Consider the following 22,182-nt stretch of genomic DNA (forward strand, 5'->3'; position numbering starts at 1 on the left):
AGGCAAACTGGGGACCACAGGACCCCTCCCAGGGGCAAACTGGGGACACAGGGACCCCCTCCCAGGCAAACTGGGGACACAGGGACCCCTCCCAGGCAAACTGGGGACCCAGGGACCCCCTCCAGGCAAACTGGGGACACAGGGACGCACTCCAGGCAAACTGGCGACCCAGGGACCCCCTCCAGGCAAACTGGGGACCCAGGGATCCCCTCCGGGCAAACTGGAGACCCAGGGACCCCTCCAGGCAAACTGGGGACGCAGGGATCCCCTCCCAGGCAAACTGGGGACCCAGGGATCCCCTCCCAGGCAAACTGGGGACCCAGGGATCCCCTCCAGGCAAACTGGGGACACAGGGACCCGCTCCCTGACAAACTGGGGACCCAATGATCCCATCCCAGGCAAACTGGCGACCCAGGGTCCCCTCTCAGGCAAACTGGGGACCTAGGGACCCCTCCCAGGGGCAAACTGGGGACACAGGGACCCCTCTCAGGCAAACTGGGGACCCAGGGACCCCTCCCAGGGGCAAACTGGGGACACAGGGACCCCCTCCCAGGCAAACTGGGGACACAGGGACCCCCTCCCAGGCAAACTGGGGACCCAGGGATCCCCTCCTAGGCAAACTGGCGACCCAGGGATCCCCTCCCAGGCAATCTGGCGACCCAGGACCCCGCCCAGGCAAACTGGCGACCCAGGGACCCCCTCCCAGGCAAACTGGCGACCCAGGGATCCCCTCCAGGCAAACTGGCGACCCAGGGATCCCCTCCCAGGCAATCTGGCGACCCAGGACAAACTGGCGACCCAGGGACCCCCTCCAGGCAAACTGGCGACCCAGTGACCCCCTCCCAGGCAAACTGGTGACCCAGGGATCCCCTCCAGGCAAACCGGCGACCCAGGGACCCCCCTCCCCTCCCAGGCAAACTGACGACCCAGGGACCCCCTCCAGGCAAACTGGCGACCCAGGGACCCCCCTCCCAGGCAACCTGGCGACCCAGGGACCCCCTCCCAGGCAAACTGGCGACCCACGGATCCCCTCCAGGCAAACTGGCGACCCAGGGATCCCCTCCCAGGCAAACTGGCAACCCAGGGACCCCGCCCAGGCAAACTGGCGACCCAGGGATCCCCTCCCAGGCAAACTGGCGACCCAGGGATCCCCTCCAGGCAAACTGGCGACCCAGGGATCCCCTCCCAGGCAAACTGCGGACACAGGGACCCCCTCCCAGGCAAACTGGGGACACAGGGACACCCTCTAGGCAAACTGGGGACCCAGGGACCCCTAAAAGGCAAACTGGGGACCACAGGACCCCTCCCAGGGGCAAACTGGGGACACAGGGACCCCCTCCCAGGCAAACTGGGGACACAGGGACCCCTCCCAGGCAAACTGGGGACCCAGGGACCCCCTCCAGGCAAACTGGGGACACAGGGACGCACTCCAGGCAAACTGGCGACCCAGGGACCCCCTCCAGGCAAACTGGGGACCCAGGGATCCCCTCCGGGCAAACTGGAGACCCAGGGACCCCTCCAGGCAAACTGGGGACGCAGGGATCCCCTCCCAGGCAAACTGGGGACCCAGGGATCCCCTCCCAGGCAAACTGGGGACCCAGGGATCCCCTCCAGGCAAACTGGGGACACAGGGACCCGCTCCCTGACAAACTGGGGACCCAGGGATCCCCTCCCAGGCAAACTGGCGACCCAGGGATGCCCTTCCAGGCAAACTGGCGACCCAGGGAACCCCTCCCAGGCAAACTGGGGACCCAGGGACCCCATCCCAGGCAAACTGGCGACCCAGGGACCCCGCCCAGGCAAACTGGCGACCCAGGGATCCCCTCCGAGGCAAACTGACGACCCAGGGATCCCCTCCAGGCAATCTGGCGACCCAGGCACCCCCCTCCCCTCCCAGGCAAACTGGCGACTCAGGGACCCCCTCCAGGCAAACTGGCGACCCAGGGACCCCCTCCCAGGCAATCTGGCAAACCAGGGACCCCCTCCCAGGCAAACTGGCGACCCAGGGACCCCATCCCAGGCAAACTGGCGACCCAGGGATCCCCTCCAGGCAAACTGGCGACCCAGGGATCCCCTCCCAGGCAAACTGGCGACCCAGGGACCCTGCCCAGGCAAACTGGGGACCCAGGGATCCCCTCCCAGGCAAACTGGCGATCCAGGGACACCCTCCCAGGCAATCTGGCGACCCAGGGACCCCCCTCCCAGGCAAACTGGGTACCCAGGGATCCCCTCCCAGGCAAACTGGCGACCCAGGGATGCCTTCCCAGGCAAACCGGTGACCCAGGGACCCCCTCCCAGGCAAACTGGCGACCCAGGGACCGCCTCCAGGCAAACTTGGGACCCAGGGACCCCCTCCCAGGCAAACTGGGGATACAGGGACCCCCTCCAGGCAAACTGGCGACCCATGGACCCCCTCCAGGCAAACTGGGGACCCAGGGATCCCCTCCCAGGCAAACTGGGGACCCAGTGATCCCCTCCCAGGCAAACTGGGGACACAGGGATCCCCTCCCTGGCAAACTGGTTACCCAGGGACCCCCTCCCAGGCAAACTGGGAACCCAGGGACCCCTCCCAGGCAAACTGGCGACCCAGGGACCCCCTCCAGGCAAACTGGGGACCCAGGGACCCCCTCCAAGGCAAACTGGGAACCCAGGGACCCCCTCCCAGGCAAACTGGCGACCCAGGGACCCCCTCCAGGCAAACTGGGGACCGAGGGACCCCCTCCCATTCAAACTGGGGATACAGGGACCCCCTCCAGGCAAACTGGGGACCCAGGGACCCCCTCCCAGGCAAACTGGGGACCCAGGGATCCCCTCCCAGGCAAACTGGCGACCCAGGGACCCCCTCCAGGCAAACTGGGGACACAGGGGCCCCCTCCAGGCAAACTGGGGACACAGGGACCCCCTCCCAGGCAAACCGGGGCCCCAGGGACCCCCCTCCCAGGCAAACTGGAGACCCAGGGATCCCCTCTAGGCAAACTGGGGACCCAGGGATCCCCTCCCAGGCAAACTGGCGACCCAGGGACCCCCTCCCAGGCAAACTGGCGACCCAGGGATCCCCTCCAGGCAAACTGGCGACCCAGGGATCCCCTCCCAGGCAAACTGGCGACCCAGGGACCCTGCCCAGGCAAACTGGCGACCCAGGGATCCCCTCCAGGCAAACTGGCGACCCAGGGACCCCCTCCCAGGCAACCTGGCGACCCAGGGACCCCCTCCCAGGCAAACTGGCGACCCACGGATCCCCTCCAGGCAAACTGGCGACCCAGGGATCCCCTCCCAGGCAAACTGGCGACCCAGGGACCCCGCCCAGGCAAACTGGCGACCCAGGGATCCCCTCCCAGGCAAACTGGCGACCCAGGGATACCCTCCAGGCAAACTGGCGACCCAAGGACCCCCTCCCAGGCAAATTGGAGACCCAGGGATCCCCTCCAGGCAAACTGGTGACCCAGGGATCCCCTCCCTGGCAAACTGGCGACCCAGGGATGCCCTCCCAGGCAAACTGGCGACCCAGGGATCCCCTCCAGGCAAACTGGCGACCCAGGGATCCCCTCCCAGGCAAACTGGCGACCCAGGGACCCTGCCCAGGCAAACTGGCGACCCAGGGATCCCCTCCCAGGCAAACTGGGGACCCAGGGACCCCCTCCCAGGCAAACTGGGGACCCAGGGACCCCCTCCCAGGCAAACTGGCGACCCAGGGATCCCCCTCCAGGCAAACTGGTGACCCAGGGACCCCGCCCAGGCAAACTGGCGACCCAGGGACCCCCCTCCCAGGCAAACTGGGGACCCAGGGATCCCCTCCCAGGCAAACTGGCGACCCAGGGATGCCCTTCCAGGCAAATTGGCGACCCAGGGACCCTGCCCAGGCAAACTGGCGACCCAGGGATCCCCTCCAGGCAAACTGGCGACCCAGGGACCCCTCCCAGGCAAACCGGGGACCCAGGGACCCCCCTCCCAGGCAAACTGGGACCTAGGGATCCCTCCCAGGCAAACTGGGGACCCAGGGATCCCCTCCAGGCAAACTGGGGACCCAGGGACCTCCTCCAGGCAAACTGGGGACCAGGAACCCCCTCCAGGCAAACTGGGGACACAGGGACCACCTCCCAGCCAACTGGGGACCCAGGGAACCCCTCCCAGGCAAACTGGCGACCCAGGAATCCCCTCCAGAAAAACTGGGGACCCAGGGATCCCCTCCCAGGCAAACTGGGGACCCAGTGATCCCCTCCCAGGCAAACTGGGGACACAGGGATCCCCTCCCAGGCAAACTGGCGACCCAGGGACCCCCTCCCAGGCAAACTGGGAACCCAGGGACCCCCTCCCAGGCAATCTGGCGACCCAGGGACCCCCTCCAGGCAAACTGGGGACCCAGGGACCCCCTCCAGGCAAACTGGGGATACAGGGACCCCCTCCAGGCAAACTGGCGACCCAGGGACCCCCTCCAGGCAAACTGGGGACACAGGGACCCCCTCCCAGGCAAACTGGGGACCCAGGGACCCCCCTCCCAGGCAAACTGGGGACCCAGGGACCCCCTCCCAGGCAAACTGGGGACCCAGGGACCCCCTCCCAGGCAAACTGGCGACCCAGGATCCCCCTCTAGGGCAAACTGGTGACCCAGGGACCCCGCCCAGGCAAACTGGCGACCCAGGGACCCCCTCCCAGGCAAACTGGCGACCCAGGGTTCCCCTCCAGGCAAACTGGCGACCCAGGGATCCCCTCCCAGGCAAACTGGCGATCCAGGGACCCCGCCCAGGCAAACTGGCGACCCAGGGACCCTCTCCCAGGCAAACTGGCGACCCAGGGATCCCCTCCAGGCAAACTGGCGACCCAGTGACCCCCTCCCAGGCAAACTGGCGACCCAGGGATCCCCTCCAGGCAAACTGGCGACCCAGGGACCCCCCTCCCCTCCCAGGCAAATTGGCGACCCAGGGACCCCCTCCAGGCAAACTGGCGACCCAGGGACCCCCCTCCCAGGCAACCTGGCGACCCAGGGACCCCCTCCCAGGCAAACTGGCGACCCACGGATCCCCTCCAGGCAAACTGGCGACCCAGGGATCCCCTCCCAGGCAAACTGGCGACCCAGGGACCCCGCCCAGGCAAACTGGCGACCCAGGGATCCCCTCCCAGGCAAACTGGCGACCCAGGGATCTCCTCCAGGCAAACTGGCGACCCAGGGACCCCCTCCCAGGCAAATTGGAGGCCCAGGGATCCCCTCCCAGGCAAACTGGTGACCCAGGGATCCCCTCCCTGGCAAACTGGCGACCCAGGGATGCCCTCCCAGGCAAACTGGCGACCCAGGTCCCCCTCCAGGCAAACTGGCGACCCAGGGACCCCCCTCCCAGGCAACCTGGCGAACCAGGGACCCCCTCCCAGGCAAACTGGCGACCCACGGATCCCCTCCAGGCAAACTGGCGACCCAGGGATCCCTTCCCAGGCAAACTGGCGACCCAGGGACCCCGCCCAGGCAAACTGGCGACCCAGGGATCCCCTCTCAGGCAAACTGGCGACCCAGGGATCTCCTCCAGGCAAACTGGTGACCCAGGGACCCCCTCCCAGGCAAATTGGAGGCCCAGGGATCCCCTCCCAGGCAAACTGGTGACCCAGGGATCCCCTCCCTGGCAAACTGGCAACCCAGGGATGCCCTCCCAGGCAAACTGCGACCCAGGGACCCCCTCCCAGGCAAACTGGCGACCCAGGGACCCCTCCCAGGCAAACTGGCGACCCAGGGATCCCCTACAGGCAAACTGGCGACCCAGGGACCCCCTCCCAGGCAAACTGGCTACCCAGGGACCCCCTCCAGGCAAACTGGCGGCCCAGGGAGCCCCCTCCCCTCCCAGGCAAACTGGCGACCCAGGGACCCCCTCCAGGCAAACTGGCGACCCAGGGACCCCCCCGCCAGGCAAACTGGCGACCCAGGGACCCCCTCCCAGGCAAACTGGCGACCCAGGGATCCCCTCCAGGCAAACTGGCGACCCAGGGATCCCCTCCCAGGCAAACTGGCGACCCAGGGACCCCTCCAGGCAAACTGGCGACCCAGGGACCCCGCTCCCCTCCTTGGCAAACTGGCGACCCAGGGACCCCCCCCCTCAGGCAAACTGGCGACCCAGGGACCCCCTCCCAGGCAAACTGGCGACCCAGGGACCCCCTCCCAGGCAAACTGGCGACCCAGGGACCCCTCCCAGGCAAACTGGCGACCCAGGGATCCCCTACAGGCAAACTGGCGACCCAGGGACCCCCTCCCAGGCAAACTGGCTACCCAGGGACCCCCTCCAGGCAAACTGGCGGCCCAGGGACCCCCCTCCCCTCCCAGGCAAACTGGCGACCCAGGGACCCCCTCCAGGCAAACTGGCGACCCAGGGACCCCCCCGCCAGGCAAACTGGCGACCCAGGGACCCCCTCCCAGGCAAACTGGCGACCCAGGGATCCCCTCCAGGCAAACTGGCGACCCAGGGATCCCCTCCCAGGCAAACTGGCGACCCAGGGACCCCTCCAGGCAAACTGCCGACCCAGGGACCCCGCTCCCCTCCTTGGCAAACTGGCGACCCAGGGACCCCCCCCCCCCAGGCAAACTGGCGACCCAGGGACCCCCTCCCAGGCAAACTGGCGACCCAGGGATCCCCTCCAGGCAAACTGGCGAACCAGGGATCCCCTCCCAGGCAAACTGGGAACCCAGGGACCCCCTCCCAGGCAAACTGGCGACCCAGGGACCCCCTCCAGGCAAACTGGGGACCCAGGGACCCCCTCCCAGGCAAACTGGGGATACAGGGACCCCCTCCAGGCAAACTGGCGACCCAGGGAACACCTCCAGGCAAACTGGGGACACAGGGACCCCCTCCCAGGCAAACCGGGGACCCAGGGACCCCCCTCCCAGGCAAACCGGGGACCCAGGGAACCCCTCCCAGGCAAACTGGCGACCCAGTGACCCCCTCCCAGGCAAACTGGCGACCCAGGGATCCCCTCCAGGCAAACTGGCGACCCAGGGACCCCCCTCCCCTCCCAGGCAAACTGGCGACCCAGGGACCCCCTCCAGGCAAACTGGCGACCCAGGGACCCCTCTCCCAGGCAACCTGGCGACCCAGGGACCCCCTCCCAGGCAAACTGGCGACCCACGGATCCCCTCCAGGCAAACTGGCGACCCAGGGATCCCCTCCCAGGCAAACTGGCGACCCAGGGACCCCGCCCAGGCAAACTGGCGACCCAGGGATCCCCTCCCAGGCAAACTGGCGACCCAGGGATCTCCTCCAGGCAAACTGGCGACCCAGGGACCCCCTCCCAGGCAAATTGGAGGCCCAGGGATCCCCTCCCAGGCAAACTGGTGACCCAGGGATCCCCTCCCTGGCAAACTGGCGACCCAGGGATGCCCTCCCAGGCAAACTGGCGACCCAGGTCCCCCTCCAGGCAAACTGGCGACCCAGGGACCCCCCTCCCAGGCAACCTGGCGAACCAGGGACCCCCTCCCAGGCAAACTGGCGACCCACGGATCCCCTCCAGGCAAACTGGCGACCCAGGGATCCCTTCCCAGGCAAACTGGCGACCCAGGGACCCCGCCCAGGCAAACTGCCGACCCAGGGATCCCCTCCCAGGCAAACTGGCGACCCAGGGATCTCCTCCAGGCAAACTGGCGACCCAGGGACCCCCTCCCAGGCAAATTGGAGGCCCAGGGATCCCCTCCCAGGCAAACTGGTGACCCAGGGATCCCCTCCCTGGCAAACTGGCAACCCAGGGATGCCCTCCCAGGCAAACTGCGACCCAGGGACCCCCTCCCAGGCAAACTGGCGACCCAGGGACCCCTCCCAGGCAAACTGGCGACCCAGGGATCCCCTACAGGCAAACTGGCGACCCAGGGACCCCCTCCCAGGCAAACTGGCTACCCAGGGACCCCCTCCAGGCAAACTGGCGGCCCAGGGACCCCCCTCCCCTCCCAGGCAAACTGGCGACCCAGGGACCCCCTCCAGGCAAACTGGCGACCCAGGGACCCCCCCGCCAGGCAAACTGGCGACCCAGGGACCCCCTCCCAGGCAAACTGGCGACCCAGGGATCCCCTCCAGGCAAACTGGCGACCCAGGGATCCCCTCCCAGGCAAACTGGCGACCCAGGGACCCCTCCAGGCAAACTGGCGACCCAGGGACCCCGCTCCCCTCCTTGGCAAACTGGCGACCCAGGGACCCCCCCCCCCCAGGCAAACTGGCGACCCAGGGACCCCCTCCCAGGCAAACTGGCGACCCAGGGATCCCCTCCAGGCAAACTGGCGAACCAGGGATCCCCTCCCAGGCAAACTGGGAACCCAGGGACCCCCTCCCAGGCAAACTGGCGACCCAGGGACCCCCTCCAGGCAAACTGGGGACCCAGGGACCCCCTCCCAGGCAAACTGGGGATACAGGGACCCCCTCCAGGCAAACTGGCGACCCAGGGACCACCTCCAGGCAAACTGGGGACACAGGGACCCCCTCCCAGGCAAACCGGGGACCCAGGGACCCCCCTCCCAGGCAAACCGGGGACCCAGGGAACCCCTCCCAGGCAAACTGGGGACCCAGGGACCCCCTCCCAGGCAAACTGGCGACCCAGGGATCCCTCTCCAGGCAAACTGGTGACCCAGGGACCCCGCCCAGGCAAACTGGTGACCCAGGGACCCCCTCCCAGGCAAACTGGCGAACCAGGGACCCCCTCCCAGGCAAACTGGCGACCCACGGATCCCCTCCAGGCAAACTGGCGACCAAGGGATCCCTTCCCAGGCAAACTGGCGACCCAGGGACCCCGCCCAGGCAAACTGGCGACCCAGGGATCCCCTCCCAGGCAAACTGGCGACCCAGGGATCTCCTCCAGGCAAACTGGCGACCCAGGGACCCCCTCCCAGGTAAATTGGAGGCCCAGGGATCCCCTCCCAGGCAAACTGGTGACCCATGGATCCCCTCCCTGGCAAACTGGCAACCCAGGGATGCCCTCCCAGGCAAACTGCGACCCAGGGACCCCCTCCCAGGCAAACTGGCGACCCAGGGACCCCTCCCAGGCAAACTGGCGACCCAGGGATCCCCTACAGGCAAACTGGCGACCCAGGGACCCCCTCCCAGGCAAACTGGCTACCCAGGGACCCCCTCCAGGCAAACTGGCGGCCCAGGGACCCCCCTCCCCTCCCAGGCAAACTGGCGACCCAGGGACCCCCTCCAGGCAAACTGGCGACCCAGGGACCCCCCCGCCAGGCAAACTGGCGACCCAGGGACCCCCTCCCAGGCAAACTGGCGACCCAGGGATCCCCTCCAGGCAAACTGGCGACCCAGGGATCCCCTCCCAGGCAAACTGGCGACCCAGGGACCCCTCCAGGCAAACTGGCGACCCAGGGACCCCGCTCCCCTCCTTGGCAAACTGGCGACCCAGGGACCCCCCCCCCCAGGCAAACTGGCGACCCAGGGACCCCCTCCCAGGCAAACTGGCGACCCAGGGATCCCCTCCAGGCAAACTGGCGAACCAGGGATCCCCTCCCAGGCAAACTGGGAACCCAGGGACCCCCTCCCAGGCAAACTGGCGACCCAGGGACCCCCTCCAGGCAAACTGGGGACCCAGGGACCCCCTCCCAGGCAAACTGGGGATACAGGGACCCCCTCCAGGCAAACTGGCGACCCAGGGACCACCTCCAGGCAAACTGGGGACCCAGGGACCCCCTCCCAGGCAAACCGGGGACCCAGGGACCCCCCTCCCAGGCAAACCGGGGACCCAGGGAACCCCTCCCAGGCAAACTGGGGACCCAGGGACCCCCTCCCAGGCAAACAGGCGACCCAGGGATCCCTCTCCAGGCAAACTGGTGACCCAGGGACCCCGCCCAGGCAAACTGGTGACCCAGGGACCCCCTCCCAGGCAAACTGGCGACCCAGGGTTCCCCTCCAGGCAAACTGGCGACCCAGGGATCCCCTCCCAGGCAAACTGGCGAACCAGGGACCCCGCCCAGCCAAACTGGCGACCCAGGGACCCCCTCCCAGGCAAACTGGCGACCCAGGGATCCCCTCCAGGCAAACTGGCGACCCAGTGACCCCCTCCCAGGCAAACTGGCGACCCAGGGATCCCCTCCAGGCAAACTGGCGACCCAGGGACCCCCTCCCAGGCAAACTGGCGACCCAGGGACCCCCTCCAGGCAAACTGGCGACCCAGGGATCCCCTCCAGGCAAACTGGCGACCCAGGGACCCCCCTCCCCTCCCAGGCAAACGGGCAACCCAGGGACCCCCTCCAGGCAAACTGGCGACCCAGGGACCCCCCTCCCCTCCTTGGCAAACTGGCGACCCAGGGACCCCCCCCCCCAGGCAAACTGGCGACCCAGGGACCCCCTCCCAGGCAAACTGGCGACCCAGGGATCCCCTCCAGGCAAACTGGCGACCCAGGGATCCCCTCCCAGGCAAACTGGCGACCCAGGGACCCTGCCCAGGCAAACTGGCGACCCAGGGATCCCCTAATAATAATAGTTGGAACATAGGCTTTTGTCACATCTTCTTCTGCTCTTCCCCTCCGAGAATACAACGTCGCCAGAATACTCTCCACCGGTCCTAGGATTCAACATTAAGCACACCTGTTAATCTTTATGATTCACACCTGTTAATCATTATGATTCACACCAGTTAATCTTTATGATTCACACCTGTTAATCATTATGATTCACACCGGTATACAGTACCAGTCAACAGTTTGGACACACCTACTAATTTCAGGGTTTTTCTTTATTTTTACTATTTTCTACATTGTAGAATAATAGTGAAGACATCAAAACAATGAAATAACACATATGGAATCATGTAGTATCAAAAAAAGTATTAAACAAATCAAAATATATGTTACATTTGAGATTCTTCAAAATAGCCCACCCTTTGCCTTGATGACAGCTTTGCACACTCTTGGCATTCTCTCAACCAGCTTCAAAAGGTGGAATGCATTTCAATTAACAGGTGTGCCTTGTTAAAAGTTCATTTGTGGAATTTCTCTCCTTCTTAATGCGTTTGAGCCAATCAGTTATGTTCTGACAAGGTAGGGGTGGTAAACAGAAAACAGCCCTATTTGGTAAAGAGCAAGTCCATATTATGGCAAGAACAGCTCAAATAAGCAAAGAGAAATGACAGTCCATCATTACTTTAAGACAAGAAGGTCGGTCAATAAGGAACATTTCAAGAACTTTGAAAGTTTCTTCAAGTGCAGTCGCAAAAACCATCAAGCGCTACGATGAAACTGGCTCTCATGAGGACCGCCACAGGAAAGGAAGACCCAGAGTTACCTCTGCTGCAGAGGATAAGTTCATTAGAGTTACCAGCCTTAGAAATCGGCAATTAACTGCACTTCAAATTGCATCTCACAGAGATCAAGTAACAGACACATTTCAACATCAACTGTTCAGAGGAGAGTGCGTGAATCAAGCTTTCATGATTGAATTGCTGCATAGAAACCACTACTAAAGGACGCCAATAATAAGAAGAGACTTGCACTGGCTTCCTGTCAAAGCAAGGGCTGATTTCAAGGTTTTACTGCTAACCTACAAAGCATTACATGGGCTTGCTACTACCTATCTCTCTGATTTGGTCCTGCCGTACATACCTATACGGTCACAAGACGCAGGCCTCCTAATTGTCCCTAGAATTTCTAAGCAAACAGCTGGAGGCAGGGCTTTTCCTATAGAGCTCCATTTTTATGGAACGGTCTGCATACCTATGTCAGAGACGCAAACTCGGTCTCAACCTTTAAGTCTTTACTGAAGACTCATCTCTTCAGTGGGTCATATGATTGAGTGTAGTCTGGCCCAGGAGTGGGAAGGTGAACGGAAAGGCTCTGGAGCAACGAACCCCCCCTGCTGTCTCTGCCTGGCCGGTTCCCCTCTTTCCACTGGGATTCTATGCCTCTAACCCTATTACAGGGGCTGAGTGACTGGCTTACTGGGGCTCTCTCATACCGTCCCTGGAAGGGGTGCGTCACCTGAGTGGGTTGATTCACTGATGTGGTCATCCTGTCTGGGTTGGCGCCCCCCCCTTGAGTTGTGCCGTGGCGGAGATCTTTGTGGGCTATACTCAGCCTTGTCTCTGGATGGTAAGTTGGTGGTTGAAGATTTCCCTCTAGTGGTGTGGGGGCTGTGCTTTGGCAAAGTGGGTGGGGTTATATCCTTCCTGTTTGGCCCTGTCCGGGGGTGTCCTCGGATGGGGCCACAGTGTCTCCTGACCCCTCCTGTCTCAGCCTCCAGTATTTATGCTGCAGTAGTTTATGTGTCGGGGGGCTAGGGTCAGTTTGTTATATCTGGAGTACTTCTCCTGTCCTATTCGGTGTCCTGTGTGAATTTAAGTGTGCTCTCTATAATTCTCTCTTTCTCTCTTTCTTTCTCTCTCTCGGAGGACCTGAGCCCTAGGACCATGCCCCAGGACTACCTGACATGATGACTCCTTGCTGTCCCCAGTCCACCTGGCCGTGCTGCTGCTCCAGTTTCAACTGTTCTGCCTTATTATTATTCGACCATGCTGGTAATTTATGAACATTTGAACATCTTGGCCATGTTATGTTATAATCTCCACCTGGCACAGCCAGAAGAGGACTGGCCACCCCACATAGCCTGGTTCCTCTCTAGGTTTCTTCCTAGGTTTTGGCCTTTCTAGGGAGTTTTTCCTAGCCACCGTGCTTCTACACCTGCATTGCTTGCTGTTTGGGGTTTTAGGCTGGGTTTCTGTACAGCACTTTGAGATATCAGCTGATGTACGAAGGGCTATATAAATACATTTGATTTGATTTGATTTGACTTGCTTGGGCTAAGAAACATGAGCAATGGACATTAGACCGGAGGAAATCTGTCCTTTGCTCTGATGAGTTCAAATTTGACTACCACAGCATTCTGCAGCGATACGCAATCCCATCTGGTTTGTGCTTTGTGGGACTATCATTTGTTTTTAAACAGGACCCAAAACCCACCTCCAGGCTGCGTAAAGGCTATTTGACCAGGGAGAGTGATGGAGTGCTGCATCAGATGACCTGGCCTCCACAATCACCCAACCTCAACCCAATTGAGATGGTTTGGGATGAGTTGGAGCGCAGAGTGAAGGCAAAGCAGCCAACGAGTTCTCACCATATGTGGTAATTCCTTCAAGACTGTTAGAAAAGCATTCCAGGTGACTACCTCATGAAGCTGGTTGAGAGAATACAAAACTGTCATCAAGGCAAAGGGTGGTTACTTTGAAGAATCTAAAATATATTTTGATTTGTTTAGCACTTTTTTGGTTACTGCATGATTCCATATGTGTTATTTCATAGTTTTGATGTCTTCACTATTATTCTACAATGTAGAAAATAGTAAAAAAAATAAAGAAAAACTCTTGAATGAGAACGTGTGTCCAAACTTTTAACTAGTACTGTATATTTTTACCACTTTATATATATTTATTTATTTATTTTCGCGGACCCCCCCCCCCGCAGACCCTAGGTTGAATATCCCTGTCTTAGCGCATCGCCACATTTCCTCATGCTGTATGAACACTTGATTAAAGGGCTGGATTCAACCCGTGGCGTTGAGGTTCAGTGTTACGGTGTGACTGAAATGTAAAAGGCAATGTTCTTCCATTAGTGGGAACTGTATTCACAATAAAATGTTAGCATGTTAGCTCAATTTGGGGAAATTACCATTTTTTTTATTTTCTATCGCACGTAATCTGTAACGCTTCAGCGATACAGATTAAAGGAAGGCCCACATGACCATGTGAGTCCTCGAGGACATAAAAGGGCTGTTTCAGCATTGGCTAAGCATGACTGGACGGGAAAAAAATAATAATAATAATTACGGGGTGTAATGAACCACTATGATCATCGATAATCAGTCATATTGGAGACATATCAGAGGTAAAAAAAAATAAATAATTTTATGTTATTTTTTTTTAAATGTTTTTTTGTTTTTTTTAGTATTAGTATTAAATACGTCTCTGTCAACAGGCAGAATATCCCATTTTCCTTCTTTTGAATGATCAGTGTGTCACGCCCCGGATTTTAGATATCTCTGTTGTTCTATATATTTTGGTTAGGTCAGGGTGTGACTAGGGTAGGTACTCTAGTTGTTGTATGTCTAGGGGTTTTTGTATGTCTATGTTGGCCTGATATGGTTCCCAATCAGAGACAGCTGTTTATTCGTTGTCTCTGATTGAGGATCATATTTAGGTAGCCATTTTTCCCCATTGTTAGTTGTGGGATCTTGTCTATGTTCAGTTGCCTGTCAGCACTAGTTTTGTATAGCTTCACGTTTCGTTTGTTTTTTTTTTTTTTTTTCATTCATTAAAAAGAGAACGTACGCATACCACTCTGCGCCTTGGTCCGATCCTTATGACGAACGTGACACAGTGTTCGTTTTTTTGACAGATGTTTCCAAATTGTTTTCAAATGATATATTGTGGTAATAGAGTTTCAGCCTGTTCTAAATGTAAAAAATAAAACATATTTAACTTGTTCACCCCTTGGCAGGTGAAAGATGAGGGGAAGTGGCAGGTTGGGCAGTAATGATCTCCTTTCCCTTCGCCAGGAGCTATTTGTAAAGTCTATGAAGTAGTCCTATCACTGGTCTGTGGGAACTGGAACAGCTGGGAGATGGAAGATAGCCACACAAAGTGCCTGAATACACATCATTACCTGGCCATTTACAGGAATTAGAGCAGGTGTTGTGGTAGTTTGGGTTGACAGAACTGATGAAGTGAGGCTATCTTCACTAAGGCGTGATAAGGAATTTGGTGACACATCAACCGATCCCCAAACAAAGGGATTTCATGAAATGCAGACTTCAAAAGGTTTCTGGTATTTCAATGATCCCTGATCATCCCAGATGTAGCGTGGTCCTTCGTACCTTCATTCTTAGTTAGATGATGCCATCATAGTTAGATGATGCCATCTTAGTTAGATGATGCCATCATAGTTAGATGATGCCATCTTAGTTAGATGATGCCATCTTAGTTAGATGAAGCCATCTTAGTTAGATGATGCCATCATAGTTAGATGATGCCATCTTAGTTAGATGATGCCATCTTAGTTAGATGATGCCATCTTAGTTAGATGATGCCATCATAGTTAGATGATGCCATCTTAGTTAGATGATGCCATCTTAGTTAGATGATGCCATCTTAGTTAGATGATGCCATCATAGTTAGATGATGCCATCTTAGTTAGATGATGCCATCATAGTTAGAGGATGCCATCTTAGTTAGATGATGCCATCATAGTTAGATGATGCCATCATAGTTAGATGATGCCATCTTAGTTACATGATGCCATCATAGTTAGATGATGCCATCTTAGTTAGATGATGCCATCATAGTTAGATGATGCCATCATAGTTAGATGATGCCATCTTAGTTAGATGATGCCATCTTAGTTAGATGTTGCCCTCTTAGTTAGATGATGCCAAAACACAGTCAGTTTAACCCTTGTCCTGTCTGTTGTTCCTCCTGGGGGGTTATCTTGTTAGAAGCTCATTTAAAAGGTTGTCCAACCAAGCCTGTATTATCTGCCTGGTTAGGCAGCAGCAGCATGCTGATGGACTGAACTGCACCACAGTGGGACATCTGTTGACTTTTACATAAAAAAGGAAATAGCCATCTTCATTTGTCACCATTTTGTTTTTTGAGAGGCTGTTCCTTGTGACCCTCTTCGTAGTCTCTTGAGACAGACTGTTAACATACTGTAAAAGTCAGATTAAACCCGTCCAAATCAAGTAGCTGGTCAATGGGTACAGAAGACGTGGTTCAGTAATGTAAGATTCCATGGCATAGAAAACAAAATGGAGAAGTCTGTGATTATTCCAGCTCCCAGCAATGTGTGTGATCTTGGCAGATGTAACTCCTGTCCTGTTTCTGTGTGGGATTAACTGGTTCCTGTGTGGGATTAACTGGTTCCTGTGTGGGATTAACTGGTTTCTGTGTGGGATTAACTGGTTTTTGTGAGGGATTAAGTGGTTCTTGTGTGGGATTAACTGGTTTCTGTGTGGGATTATCTGGTTTCTGTGTGGGATTAACTAGTTTCTGTGTGGGATTAACTAGTTTCTGTGTGGGATTAACTAGTTTCTGTGTGGGATTATCTGGTTTCTGTGTGGGATTAACTAGTTTCTGTGTGGGATTATCTGGTTTCTGTGTGGGACTAACTGGTTCCTGTGTGGGATTAACTAGTTTATGTGTGGGATTAACTAGTTCCTGTGTGGGACTAACTAGTTCCTGTGTGGGATTAACTCGTTTCTGTAATGGTTTTCTTCTGTTGAAGGAGAGGCGGACCAAAACGCAGCGTGGTTATTTTGATACATCTTTAATAAAGATGAAAATAGAACAATATACAAGAACCGTGAAAAACCAAAAACAGCCCTCTCTGGTGTAACAAACACAAAGACAGGAACAATCACCCACAAAACCCAACACAAAACAGGCTACCTAAATGTGGCTCCCAATCAGAGACAATGACTAACACCTGCCTCTGATTGAGAACCATATCAGGCCCAAACACAGAAACAGACAAACAAGACATCCAACATAGAATGCCCACTCAGATCACACCCTGACCAAACAAAACATAGAAACATACAAAGCAAACTATGGTCAGGGTGTGACAGTTCCTGTGTGGGACTAACTAGTTCCTGTGTGGGACTAACTGGTTCCTGTGTGGGACTAACTGGTTCCTGTGTGGGACTAACTGGTTCCTGTGTGGGACTAACTGGTTCCTGTGTGGGTTTAACTGGTTCCTGTGTGGGACTAACTAGTTCCTGTGTGGGACTAACTGGTTCCTGTGTGGGACTAACTGGTTCCTGTGTGGGACTAACTGGTTCCTGTGTGGGTTTAACTGGTTCCTGTGTGGGACTAACTAGTTCCTGTGTGGGACTAACTGGTTCCTGTGTGGGATTAACTGGTTCCTGTGTGGGACTAACTTGTTCCTGTGTGGGACTAACTGGTTCCTGTGTGGGACTAACTTGTTCCTGTGTGGGACTAACTGGTTCCTGTGTGGGATTAACTGGTTCCTGTGTGGGACTAACTAGTTCCTGTGTGGGACTAACTAGTTCCTGTGTGGGACTAACTAGTTCCTGTGTGGGATTAACTAGTTCCTGTGTGGGATTAACTGGTTCCTGTGTGGGACTAACTAGTTCCTGTGTGGGACTAACTGGTTCCTGTGTGGGACAAACTAGTTCCTGTGTGGGATTAATTGGTTCCTGTGTGGGACTAACTAGTTCCTGTGTGGGACTAACTGTTTCTGCCTGCGGTGTCTGTTCCGCCATAAATCCTCCATCTTAATCAAAGACCCCTCCCCTCCTTCCCCATTAATACCTGCTGCTGATACACAATGAACCTAATGGAGATAGTTACCCTCATAATGTTCCATTGTTACCACTCCTGTTAGGCTGACTGGAGGCAGAGGCAGCTGGTGGAGGGAGGGGAGGGGATGGGAGGGGAGGGGAGGGTTTGGGAAGGGGAGTGGAGGGGAGGGGAGGGGAGGGGAGAAGAGAGGAGAGGAGAGGAGGGGAGGGAAGGGAAGGGAAGGGGAAGGGAGGGCAGGGAAGGGGAGGGGAGAGGAGAGGAGAGGAGAGGAGAGGAGAGGAGAGGAGAGGAGAGGAGAGGAGAGGAGAGGAGAGGAGAGGAGAGGAGAGGAGAGGAGAGGAGAGGAGGAGGGGGGAGAGAGAGAGAGAGGGGTAAATCAGAGAGAAGGAGGTGGATTCTAATCAGTGAATGAAATTTCATGCTCGGCGCGGGACAGAAGATAAATGATCCGTTGACAGCCCCCACCCTCTCAGCCTGTCAGAACCCTTGACAAAACAGCCAATTAACGGATTGCTAATTTCGCCGTTAGCCCCTCGGGTCGTCTTGTCCTGGCTCCGACCTACCACTTCCTAAATAAGCTGCCGTTTTGGTTTTGTTTAGGAGGTGTCGGGGGGGTGTCAGAGTGCTACTCAGAGGGGGGCATACCTACACTTACACAGGAAGCTGCAGAAGACAGTATTTCTCGGATCCCAAAAAAATGTTTAAAGAAGAGAGTCTCCAATCCTAACTTTAGTTTAGAGTGGCAGCCAATTGAGCTGTTTTTAAAAAAAAAACTATTTTCTCTATCCTTAATGTTGATCTGCCGTAGTGCTGAGTCACGGTGCTGACATGCCACACCACCAAGTCCTTGAGAAATATATAGTCCTAAAGTCTAATGTCATTTCGTAGAGGAGATTAGTCTTCAGCAGAATGTTTGAACAGTAGAGAGGCCCTGTGTTTGTACCCTGACCTTGGTTTGAAACACACAGGTCATTTAAAATACTCCAGACAGGTCCTCCGTTTCCCAGAGCAGGGCGTTCGGGAGCACTCAGGAGATTAGCATGTCAGTTTAACATGCAACGGTAAACTACCAACCTGGTTCTAACAGTTAACCCCGTCACCTCTCCCAGGAATGCATTATCCTGGCGAACGGATAGAAGGTGATTCTAAATAACGACGAGCAGGAAAGAAAACTTTCATAGAAACATGGTTTATTATGGTAATTTATCTTGCGACAACGCAGGGTGCAGCTCTGTTGAGCTACATATGCATCTGCAAATAGAAGGTTTTATAACCAACACCTGGGAGGCTCAAGATCAGCAATATTACTCCAATAATCTATCAAGGATGACAACTCCTAATGGGATGACAACTCCTAATGGGATGACAACTACTACTACTTTTTTTTTGAATTTTTACCCCTTTTTCTCCCCAATTTCATAGTATCCAATTGTTGTAGTAGCTACTATCTTGTCTCATCGCTACAACTCCCGTACGGGCTCGGGAGAGACGAAGGTTGAAAGTCATGCGTCCTCCGATACACAACCAACCAAGCCGCTGCTTCTTTAGCACAGCGCACATCCAACCAGGAAGCCAGCCGCACCAATGCGCCTGGAGGAAACACCGTGCACCTGGCCACCTTGGCTAGCGTACACTGCGCCCAGCCCGCCACAGGAGTCGCTGGTGCGCGATGAGACAAGGACACCCCTACCGACCAAACCCTCCCTAACCCGGGCGACGCTAGGCCAATTGTGCGTCGCCCCACAGACCTCCCGGTCACGACAGAGCCTGGGCGCGAACCCATGGCACAGCTGGCGCTGCAGTACGCCCTTAACCACTGCGCCACCCGGGAGGCCCACTACTACTTTTTTAAACGTTTTATTTTATTTAACTAAACAAGTCAGTTAAGAACAGCCAAACCCGGCCAACTGTGCGCTGCCCTATGAGACTCCCAATCACAGCTGGATGTGAAGCAGCCTGGATTCGAACCAGGTACTGCTGTGACACCTCTTGTACTGAGGTGCAGTGTCTTAGACCAGTGAGCCACTCGGAAGCATGTGACAGGACAAATATAAGAACCCCACCCCCCCCGCCCCCAGTACAGACAGGCTCTTGTGTTCAATTCCAATTGTTGTCTGTAGGTCCTCCCATGTCAACGTGTGAGGTTGAAGCTCGTCATACGCAGGTCCTCCCATGTCAATGTGTGAGGTTGAAGCTCGTCACACGCAGGTCCTCCCATGTCAACGTGTGAGGTTGAAGATCGTCACACGCAGGTCCTCCCATGTCAACGTGTGAGGTTGAAGATCGTCACACGCAGGTCCTCCCATGTCAATGTGTGAGGTTGAAGCTCGTCACACGCAGGTCCTCCCATGTCAACGTGTGAGGTTGAAGCTCGTCATACGCAGGTCCTCCCATGTCAACGTGTGAGGTTGAAGATCGTCACCTGTTTGGAGCATTTGGGAGATCGTTTATGAGAGAGTAGAAATGTAATTATACTGGAATGTGTTTAAAGGACAAGAAGGAGGAGGAGGAGGAGAGAGAGGAGGAAGAGGAGAGAGAGGAGGACGAGAGAGAGGAGGAGGAGAGAGAGGAGAAGGAGGAGGAGAGAGAGGAGAAGGAGGAGAGAGGAGGAGAGAGAGGAGGAGGAGAGAGAGGAGGAGAGAGGAGGAGGAGAGAGAGGAGGAGGAGAGAGAAGGAGGAGGAGAGAGGGGAGAAGGAGGAGGAGAAAGAGGAGGAGAGAGAGGAGGAGAGAGAGGAGGAGGAGAGAGAGGAGGAGAAGGAGGAGGAGAGAGGAGAAGGAGGAGGAGAGAGAGGAGGAGGAGGAGGAGAGAGAAGGAGGAGGAGAGAGAGAAGGAGGAGAGAGAGGAGGAGGAGAGAGTAGGAGAGAGGAGTAGGAGGAGGAGAGAGGAGGAGAGAGAAGGAGGAGGAGAGAGAGAAGGAGGAGGAGAGAGAGGAGGAGGAGAGAGGAGGAGGAGGAGGGGGAGAGGGAGAAAAGAGGGGGATTGCATCCTAAATGGCACCCTATTCACTATATAGGGAATAGGGCCCTGGTCTAAAGTAGTGTACTATATAGGGAATAGGGTGCCATTTGGGATGTGCCCTGGGAGGGTTGGGGTTCAGTGGGTGATACTAATGAATGATTTCCTCTCATTCTGTCCATCACGGAGGAGAGAAACACCTGATTATAAAACAGCCAGTTCTATTGGTGGGTGTGTCAGCTCGTTAGCTAGCAGAACAGAAGGCCTGGAGTGAACACACAGAGCTAATTGAACGGGCAACTTTAATGTCCTGTCTCTCTGCTGCAGGGAGGAGAGCAGAGACACAGAGAATGATGATTAAAACCCTGGGTTTTATAACTACTTGAAGTGTCTGGGAGGATGAACAGGAGCTATGATTAGATCAGGAACAAGTTATCAATCACACACATTCACATCTGTCAGCCTATCCTGGACTAGCGAGAGCAGGCTGTTAATTGGGTCCTGTCGACAGGAAGGCTATAATCTTTTAACATTTTGTGATGTTCTGTCATGTTGGTGTTTTTATGTTATTGATTAAACACGGTACTCATTGTTTGTTTTAACATTTTAATGATTTTAGAAGGGTGCACAACCTGGACATGCATTCATGATGTACAGGATATTGCCAGAGTAAAGGAAACATAAAGGGTTTTAGTGGTTAGAGGAGGCAGGTAACCTAGTGGTTAGAGGAGGCAGGTAACCTAGTGGTTAGAGGAGGCAGGTAGCCTAGTGGTTAGAGGAGGCAGGTAACCTAGTGGTTAGAGGAGGCAGGTAACCTAGTGGTTAGAGGAGGCAGGTAGTCTAGTGGTTAGAGGAGGCAGGTAACCTAGTGGTTAGAGGAGGCAGGTAACCTAGTGGTTAGAGGAGGCAGGTAGTCTAGTGGTTAGAGGAGGCAGGTAGTCTAGTGGTTAGAGGAGGCAGGTAACCTAGTGGTTAGAGGAGGCAGGTAACCTAGTGGTTAGAGGAGGCAGGTAACCTAGTGGTTAGAGGAGGCAGGTAGTCTAGTGGTTAGAGGAGGCAGGTAGTCTAGTGGTTAGAGGAGGCAGGTGGCCTAGTGGTTAGAGGAGGCAGGTATTCTAGTGGTTAGAGGAGGCAGGTAGTCTAGTGTTTAGAGGAGGCAGGTAACCTAGTGTTTAGAGGAGGCAGGTAACCTAGTGTTTAGAGGAGGCAGGTAACCTAAAGTTAAGAGGAGGCAGGTAGTCTAGTGGTTAGAGGAGGCAGGTAACCTAGTGTTTAGAGTAGGCAAGTAGTCTAGTGGTTAGAGGAGGCAGGTAGTCTAGTGGTTAGAGGAGGCAGGTAGCCTAGTGGTTAGAGGAGGCAGGTAACCTAGTGTTTAGAGGAGGCAGGTAGTCTAGTGGTTAGAGGAGGCAGGTAGTCTAGTGTTTAGAGGAGGCAGGTAACCTAGTGGTTAGAGGAGGCAGGTAACCTAGTGGTTAGAGGAGGCAGGTAGTCTAGTGGTTAGAGGAGGCAGGTAGCCTAGTGGTTAGAGGAGGCAGGTAACCTAGTGGTTAGAGGAGGCAGGTAGTCTAGTGGTTAGAGGAGGCAGGTAGTCTAGTGGTTAGAGAAGGCAGGTAGTCTAGTGGTTAGAGGAGGCAGGTAGTCTAGTGGTTAGAGGAGGCAGGTAGTCTAGTGGTTAGAAGAGGCAGGTAACCTAGTGGTTAGAGGAGGCAGGTAGTCTAGTGGTTAGAGGAGGCAGGTAGTCTAGTGGTTAGAGGAGGCAGGTAACCTAGTGGTTAGAGGAGGCAGGTAGTCTAGTGGTTAGAGGAGGCAGGTAATCTAGTGGTTAGAGGAGGCAGGTAACCTAGTGTTTAGAGGAGGCAGGTAGTCTAGTGGTTAGAGGAGGCAGGTAACCTAGTGGTTAGAGGAGGCAGGTAACCTAGTGTTTAGTGGAGGCAGGTAACCTAAAGTTTAGAGGAGGCAG

This window comes from Oncorhynchus mykiss, chromosome 3 (assembly GCF_057628025.1).
Source record: "Oncorhynchus mykiss isolate SJ-2025 chromosome 3, ASM5762802v1, whole genome shotgun sequence".
Classification (NCBI taxonomy): Eukaryota; Metazoa; Chordata; class Actinopteri; order Salmoniformes; family Salmonidae; genus Oncorhynchus; species Oncorhynchus mykiss.